Here is a 9,267-nt window from a genome sequence, read left to right on the forward strand (position 1 = left end):
AAAAAGCAAATGTCAATTGAAAACTTTTTAGTGAGGAAAAGATCCAGTGAGTCTGAACCAGGTGTCAGTGGTGTAAAAACATCAAGGGAAAGACTGGCAGGAGAGGAGTCACCTACAGTGATTATGGAAGAGGGCTACAGAACACCTGAACAACAGTTACCTATTGTGATTCTGGAAGAGGACCATAGAACACCTGGAGAACAGTCACCTAATGTGATTATTGAAGGGGAACTCCAATCCAAACCATGACTATCATCACTGCACATAAGAAAAAATTACATTTTCATTTTTATCATCTACAGTACTGTTTTTACATAGTGTTTATTTATTATTGCTTTTACAGTACAGTATATTGTGTTTATTGCTTTCATTGTGTATCACTTTATGGATCTGTGGTATCATTAGGTAGTAAAATTTATGTTAAATTGCTGTTTTAGGGGTTGATTTTAAAGGTCTGGGACAGGTTAATTCATTTTGCATTACTTTCTAAGGGAAACCGCACCTCAGTTTTCAAACGTTTCAGAACTTGAACAGTCTTCCAGAAAGGCTGACCTTCAAAAACTGAGGTACTACTTTTTTTTTTTTAATGAAAGAAAAACTTTAATTGCCATTGCAAAAAACATCTGTATGAAGTAGAAATTGGTTTCAATAACATTAGTAGAGAATACGTTCTAGAAATTGGAGGTAACTGGATGTAATATCCCGGCAGCAACTTAACAGAACAGTCCTGGATGGTTAGGCTGAGGCCAACTAAGGAGGACGAAAGCCTTGTCTGTGGGGGATTTTGGATGAAACCTGGAGAAATAGTACACTGCACATAAACCAAATTGAATTGTTGTCACAAGTGTTGTAAAGTTTCATATAAAAAAAGTTTTTTTCTACATGCACTTCAGTTTCACAGCAAGAGTGGCATAGGATAACTAAACATAGAAGAGAGCATTCATGCAAGATATCTAATTCCTTAATATAATAATGCATACAATTCAAAATGATTACACTTATCATTACATCTAGGGCTTTCTGCAACTACAAGGCGGTGGTTATGGAAAGCATGGCCCCCAGTATCAATATCTAAAAAGCAGCCACCACCTTCTTTTATGTGTTTCCTTTTTGCGTTTTTTCTTTATTTTTCTTAACTCTGCTGTTGTTGCTGCTTCTTAGCAAAACTGGTAAAAACAAAGTTGTAATCATTGAACATAGCACTCTGGAAATCAAGACGTTTAAAACCTTCAATCTTCTGGGGCGAAGAAAGCACTGTGCGACATTTAGAACTCTGGTTTACAAACAAGGTGGTCACAAATTTTCCTGGCTTGAAGACTTCTACAACTTTCCTGATCAGGTCATCATAGGAGGTCTGACTTAAGTTTGTTTCAAAGCTAACATAAGAAAATTCTGGTTCTGGAGTGATGTGAATAGTCCAATAAGTTCCATCTGATTCCATGCCATTCATTGAATACCCACAAGGATTGAACATTGTGGCATCAATGACAGAACCTGGTATCAGGTCACAAATTCCACTCTCACGAGTGACATCCTTTGCAGTAACACCATCTTTCATGTAGAACTGGCCCATAACTGCTGGGTCAAGCTCACTCATCAGAATTTCCAGGGTTTGATCTGGCTGATTGATTACCCTACTCTCTGGGAAATCCAAAGTATACAAGTACCAACAGTCAGAATTCATATGTCCCATACAATATGCTGCTCCATTTGGGAAAATTGCATTAAGAAACTCTATTTCTTTCTGGAAATGCCAGTGTGGGTACCCTTGGTGAGAAAGCTTCATGAAATTCTTACGAGAATAAAAGAAGCTTTGAATTGAGTCAAACCCACTGTAATTCCTAGCAAGTTTCAACAGGGAAACCAGTGCTTTCAGCAAGAGGGTGGTACCACATGTCTTCAAAATGAAACGTCTCTTGGAGACAAACATGCTACTCTCGCTGAGTACATAAGCTTCCTGCTTGTCAGTTTTTGTCACACTTATGATTGAACATTGCACATCCTTCAAAAGTATGTCCCACTCAGATCTTGGGATGGTGCGAAGATCCCCAGATCCTTGATTTGCGTCGGTTGCTGCCTGGAGAACCAAACCTCCAGTAGCTTCTCGGTCCCTTTGAAAAAATGTGCAGCTTCCATCACTGTGAGACTGGCGAACAACCAACAACCACAGAAAATCAACTAAATTGAATCTCTTCTACTGCCACTGCTGCGGATTGTTCCAGCTGTTTCAGGTTCTTTTTGTTTGTTTGCTATAATTTTATATTAACTTTTTTTAAAAAAAGGATTAATAAAATTTTCCTGGCTTTTTTGTGTGTGAGCAAAAGTTGAACGTGAGTCTGCTGGAAATAGAGGCAGATACAGTTCAGTCTCTTGTAGTTCGCTGTTTCCCCGTTAGAGAGAGCAGAGCGAGCGCTAGCTAATGTCGCTGGCCATACTGTGGAAGCCTGAGGTACTACTTTAATGACAGTTTTACTCCTTCCTTTCCAATCTGGATGCCTTTTCTTTCTTCTTCTTCTTCTCTGATGGCTGTGGCTAGGACTTCCAGTACTATGTTGAACAAGAGTGAAAAAAGTGGACACCCCTGTCTTGTTCCTGATCTTAAGGGAAAAGCTTTTAGTTTTTGAGTATGATGTTGACTGTAGGTTTTTCACATATGGCTTTTATTATGTTGAGGTATGATCCCTCTATTCCCACTATGTTGAGACTTTTTATCATAAATTGGTGCTGGATTTTGTCAAATGCTTTTTCTGCATCTACTGATATGATCATGTGACTTTTATCCTTCATTTTATGTGATGTATCACATGTACTGATTTGAAAATATTGAACCAACTTTGTATCCCCAGAATAAATCCCATTTCATTATGGTCTATGATCTTTTTAATGTATTGCTGGATCCAGTTTGCTAATAATATTTTATTGAGGATTTTAGCATCTGTGTTCATCAGGGATATTGGTCTATAATTTTCTTTTTGTGTAATGTCTTCATTTGGTTTTGTAATTAGGATAATGCTGGCCTCATAAAAAGAACTTGGAAATCATCCTTCCTCTTGAATGTTTTAGAATAATTTGAGGAAGACAGTTGTTAGTTCATCAAATGTTTGGTAAAATTCACCATGGAAGACATCTGGTGCATGACTTTTGTTTGCTGGGAGGTTTTTTTTTAGCACTGCTTCAATTTCATTAGTTGTTATTGGTCTCTTTAGGTTTTCTGATTCTTCCTGATTGAGTTTTGGAAGATTATATGTTTCTAGGAGTTTGTCAACTTTGCCAAGGTTGTCCAATTTGTTGGCATATAGTTGTTCATAGTATTTTCTTACAATTCTTTGTATTTCTGTGATGTCAGTTGTTACTTTACCTCTTTCATTTCTGATTTCATTTATTTGGGTCCTCTATCTTTGTTTCTTGGTGAGTCTGGCAAAAGGTTCATCAATCTTATTTATTTTTTCAAAGAACCAGCTTTTGGTTTCATTGATTTTTTTTTTTTTATTGTTTTTTTAAGTCTGTATGCCATTTATTTCTGCTCTGATCTTTCTTGTTTCTTTTCTTCTGCTTACTCTTGGCTTTTCTTGTTGTATTTTTTTCTTGTTCTTTAACTTGTAGGACTAGATTGTTTATTTGAGATTTTTCTTGTTTATTGAGGTAGCGTATAATGTTATGAACTTCCCTCTCAGGACTGCTTTCCTGTGTCCCATATATTTTGGGTTATTGTGTGTTCATTTTTATTTGTTTCCAGGAAGTATTTTATTTCTTTCTTGATCTCATTGGTAACCCACTCACTGTTTAATAGCATACTATTTAGCCTTCATGTGTTTGAATGTTTTTGAGCTTTCTTATTGTAATTGATTTCTAGTTTCATCCCATTGTGATCTGAGAAGATGCTTGGCATGATATCAGTCTTCTTGAACTTGTAGAGACTTGTTTTGTGTCCTAATACATGGTCTACCTTTGAGAATGTTCCATGTGCACTTGAGAAGAATGTATATTCTGCAGCTTTGGGATAAAATCTTTTGTAAATATCAATTAGATCCATGTGATCTAGTGTGTTGTTTATGGTCACTGTTTCCTTGTTGAATTTTTATCTGGAAGATCTATCCAGTGATGCCAGTGGGGTGTCCTATGCCAGTCATAGTAGCCTCCTACTATGACTATGTTGCTGTCAATCTTTCTTTTAAAGTCCTCCAAGAGTTTTTAAAATATATTTAGGTGTTCCAATATTGGGTGCATATATGTTTACCAGGGTTATACCCTCTTGTTGATTCAATCCCTTTATCATCATGTAGTGACCTTCTTTGTCTTTTGCTATGGCCTTTGTTTTGAAGTCCATTTTGTCAGATATAAGTATTGCTGTACCTGCTTCTTTTTCATTTACATTTGCATGGATTATTTTTTTTCCACCCCTTCACTTTCAATCTTGTGAGTCTTTTGTTCTGAGATGGGTCTCTTATAGATAGCATATATGCTTGTCATCTTTTCTTATCCATTCAGCTACCCTGTGTCTTTTGACTGGAGTATTTAATCCATTTATATTTAAGGTTATTCTTAATAGGCACTTCTTTATTGCCATTTTAATTCTTTGAGCCTATGTTCCTCTCCCTCTCTATTTTTGCTCCTTCTTAGAGCAGTCCCTTTAACATTTCTTGGTTTGGTGGTAATAAACTCCTTTAGTCTTTTTTTGCCTGGGAAGTTCTTTACTTCCCCTTCAATTTTAAATGATAGCCTTGCTGGACAGAGCAGTCTTGGTTTCTGATCCTTGCTTTTCATTACCTTGAATACTTCATGTCATTCCCTTCTGGCCTGTAGAGTGTCTGATGAGAAATCAGCTGACAGACTCCCCTCCCTTGTAGATAACTAATTGCTTTTCTCTTGCTGCTTTTAAGATTCTCTGCCTTTAATTTTTGGAATTTTAATTATGATGTGTCTTGGTGTGGGCCTCTTTGGGTTCATCTTGATTGGGACTTTCTGTGCTTTCTGAACTTGTGTGACTTTTTCCTTGACCGGCTTAGGGAAGTTTCTGTTATTATTTCTTCAAACAGGTTCTCTATCCCTTAATCACTTTCTTCTCCTTCTGGTGCTCCTACAATGTTGATGTTATTACATTTCATGTTGTCCCAAAGCTCCCTTAACTGTCCTGCTTGTTAATTACTTTTTTTCATTTTGGTGCTCTGATTGACTTTTGTCTATGCTATCATCTCATTCTCTGATTCAGTCCTCTAATCTACTGTTTATTCCTTCCAGTGTATTCTTTATTTCAGCTATGTCAGCCTTCATTTCTGACTGGTTTTTTTTTTTTCTCCATGTCTTTTTTCATGGTGTTGAGCATCCTTATAATCACTCTGAACTCTATATCTGATAAATTACTTATTTCCATTTCATTTAGCTCTTATTCTGAAGAATTCTCTTGTTCTTTTATTTGGAGTCTGTTTCTTTGTCTCCCCACTTTGGCTGCCCCTTTGTACTTGTTTCTATTTGTTAGATAGATCTCCTGTGGCTCCTAGACTTGGTGGGGTGGCCTTCTGCAGTGGGTGTCTTGTGGGACCCAGTGGTGTAGGCTCCTTGATCTTTTGAGCTGAGTGCTTTAGGAATGTCCCTTGTGTGTATTATGCCATCCCTCTTATTGTAATTGGCTCTCGATTGCTGTTGCTCCATTCATGGGTGGGTTTGGCCCTCTGGCTGGCTGGCTGGCTGGCTTTGAGGCTCAATGCCAATCACATCATGGCAACTGTTATACAGGTGCTGACAGAACAAAACAATATCAAACAAGACCAAACTGGAAACAACACACACACAATAAAAACTAATAACAAGAATGTAAACAACACCACCACCAACAAAAAAGAATAGGAGAAAAAAAATACTATAATGCAAGAGACAAAAAGAATTAGAGCAGAAAGATAGAAATGAAAGAGGAGAATGTGAAAGAAAAGAAGGTAGAAAAAAAAAAAAGGAGAATAATAATAATATATGCCCTGGCCAGTGTGGCTCAGTGCATAGAGTGTCGGCCCACGCATAGAAGGGTCACAGGTTCGATTACCAGTCAAGGGCACATACTTCGCCTGCAGGTTCAATCCCCAGCCCCAACTGAGGCCTGTGAGGGAGGCAACCAATCAATTGGTCTCTCTAACATCAATGTTTCTCTCTCCCCCCCTTCCCTCCCTTCCATTCTCTCTAAAAAAATCAATGGAAAAAATATCCTCAGGTGAGGATTAACAAACATAATATATATATATAATAATAATAATTTTAAGAAGGTATTAATAATGAATAAAATAACATGAGACAGGAAGAGATAAATGGGGGAAAAAAAAATAAATGTTTAAAAAGCAAACAGAAAGAAAAATATAGGTGAAGGAAAGGATAGAGAGCAATAAGGGATATAAGGGGAAAAAGAGAAGAAAAGAAATAAAATATATCAAAAAAATTAAATAATGATAAAGAAAACATTATACACAGAGTAATAATAAAGAAATAAAAAGACAGCCTGGCCAGGCATGGCTCAGCGCTTGAGCATTGACCTAGGATCCAGAAGATGGCAATTCGATCCCCAGTCCGGGGCCATGCAGGAGGCAGCTGATTAATGACTCTGGTCATTGATGTTTCAACTCTCTCTCTCTCCCTCTCTCTTCCTCCCTCTGAAATCAATAAAGATATATTAAGAAGAAGAAGAAGGAGGAGAAGGGGGAAGAGGAGGAGGAGGGGGGGGAGGAGGAGAAGGAGAAAAAGAAGAAAAGTTGAGGTCGCCTACACCAATTTCATTGCCTACTGCCTTCACCCTTTAGATCTATTTATGGTATTCTCTGATGTTGTCCAACACTGGCCTCTTGGTGTGCTGTTCTCAGGCCTCTCAGTAGGTTCTCTGGTGCAATCAAGGACAGCCGCTGTACCTGCCTGGTTTTCAGCCATCAGTCTGAGGCTCAACAGGGCAGAGCCCCCACCATACGGTGGGCAGAGCCTCTTAAACCCAGAGACTGGATCTGCCTCAGGTCTCTCACCTAGGTTATCCCTGCTCTGAGCTGCTTTCCCTTCCCCCATGGATCTACGCTCTGCATGGGTATCCAGGACCCGGCCTGGGTGGTTTAAACTGACTCACGTTGGGGACGGGGGGGGGTGCGTGTAATCTGTAGGAGTGGGGGCAGGCACTTGCTCTCCTTCCCAGAGCTGCACTGGCTGCCATCTTTCCTCTGCGTTCCCTATGCACAACACTTCAGATCTGGGGAATTCAGATCTGCTTACTTATAATGCTGCTGAAGGGCCCAGAGCACACTCCTCTGTCTCCTGGGCAGAAACCCACCCAGGAGACACTGTTGGAGCGCCCCAGCTCCACCTGGCTCCCTGGCAGCCGCTGGCCACCACACAAAGTAGGAGGGGATCGAAAGGTACTCCAATCTTTCACTGCAGTCGTCCGCCCTCACCCAGGCTCCAACTGGCCAAATGTCAGTGTGCCCTGCACCGTCAGACTGCGCAGTATGGGCGCGCAATTCTACCCCTACACCATTTTCCTTTGGCTTGCATCACAGCAGAATGAGGCAGACCTAGCAGTTTCATAGGTTGGGGGCAGGGCACGACCTGTGCACTTGAGGCACACAGATCAGCCCCCCATCCGGCTCTCTGCCCAATGTTCTACCAGGGGAGGGAGGACCTCTCAGAGTCACTGCTGGGTGTAGGGATCAGCCCCCTCCGTGACTGAACTCGGCAGTGGGAAGCTTTGCTGCTTGCCCCTTTCTCAGTCCCAGATCAGGGCGATTTTCCTAGCATGGTGCTGCAAAAAAGAGATTGCTCTTTGCCTGGGATGTTGTGGTTTGAGTTTCCCAGGTGGACAGAATCTTCACTGCTTTCCATCACCAAGGGATGCTACATGGGCTCCCCTTCCCTTCCCTGTTTTTCTGAATTGGCGATCCCTGTGTTGGGCTGAGACCTCACACTCCCAGGGGTGTGTGGGCTACACTGTCACAATATCCAAGCCACAAACCTGAGCGAGTTGCCTCACCCAGGTGAGCAAATGGTCGGAGATTCCAGCTACTCTGCATCCATGTTGGATCCCCAAAATTTGCTATAATTTTTTAAATGTTCCTTTGAATAATATTACAGCTATACATATACATATACATACATTATATATACATATACAGGGAGTCCCAAAAAAATGTATACACACTGAATGATTATAAAGCCAGTGTTTATTAAAATACATTTCATTTTCAAAATGTAATAGAATGTACAGATATTGTGTACATACATTTTTGGGGTCACCTGTATTTTCATTTGGGTATGTATGTGTTCCAAAAATAGAATGAATAAAATGTTCCTAGAGTATATGAAGAACAGCAAAGAACCAAGAAAAAAAACCTGAACACTATCATCTAAAGTAATAAAGCAATCATTAAAGGCCTATTATTTTACAGCCTCTGCTAATGTTAGGACTCATACAGAAAACACGTTTCTGACATACATGGAAAGAAATATCTTTAACGGAATATTAGTCCAACCCTCTCATTTTACAGACAGAAAATTGAGACCCAGGAAGTGAATTGACTTAAGTTCACTTGCTTGGTAAATAACAAATGGGGAACTAGAACTCAGCATTCCTAATTCCCAATACTTGAATTTTCCCATAATACCTTGTGAATTTCTGATTTTATTAAATACATCTTTCAGTTTATTTAAAGTTGTTTACCATCTCAGGCAAGACATCAGTTCAGAATCGCTATGCTGTTATCCCTTCCTTTCACAGAGATAGCTAATTGTCTTCCAACATCCATTCTTTCCTTCTTCCTTATAATTGAACCTCTGATTCTCAGCTGGACACAGGAATACTTAGAATAAAGAGGTTATTTTCAAGCCTTCCTTGCAGCTGGATGTGGTCTTGTGACTAATTTATGGCCAACAGGATGTAAGACAAGGTGGTATATGCAACTTCCTAGTGTCTTTAAAAGGTGAGATCATAACTATTTCACTCCTCCTTCCTGCTCATTGGAACACAAAGGTGATGGCTGTGACGATCATGAGATAGAAACTGTGTTGAGAATCCTAGAACTAAAAGGATAGAGGGAGCCTGAGTCCCTGACAATTGTTGGGCCTCTGTAACTACCTTCCTTTGGACTATCTTTCTTTTTGAGAAATACATTTTATGTTGTTTAAGCAATTTTTGTTGTTATTGTTATCTACAGTCATCTTACTCCTGAACCTAACTCTCACAGGTGCACCATCATGCCAACTTGGGTCTGTTCACAAGGACCGCTTCTAGTTTATGCCTAAGTGCTAGATCCT

General features: G+C 39.6%; 1 pseudogene; it reads right to left on the reverse strand.

Moving 5' to 3' along the window:
• Positions 1-1,004: 1,004 nt before the first annotated feature.
• LOC107537705 (S-adenosylmethionine decarboxylase proenzyme pseudogene) lies at positions 1,005-2,105 on the reverse strand (annotated as a pseudogene).
• Positions 2,106-9,267: the final 7,162 nt, after the last annotated feature.

The sequence above is a fragment of the Miniopterus natalensis genome, chromosome 2, assembly GCF_054644295.1.
Source record: "Miniopterus natalensis isolate mMinNat1 chromosome 2, mMinNat1.hap1, whole genome shotgun sequence".
NCBI lineage: Eukaryota > Metazoa > Chordata > Mammalia > Chiroptera > Miniopteridae > Miniopterus > Miniopterus natalensis.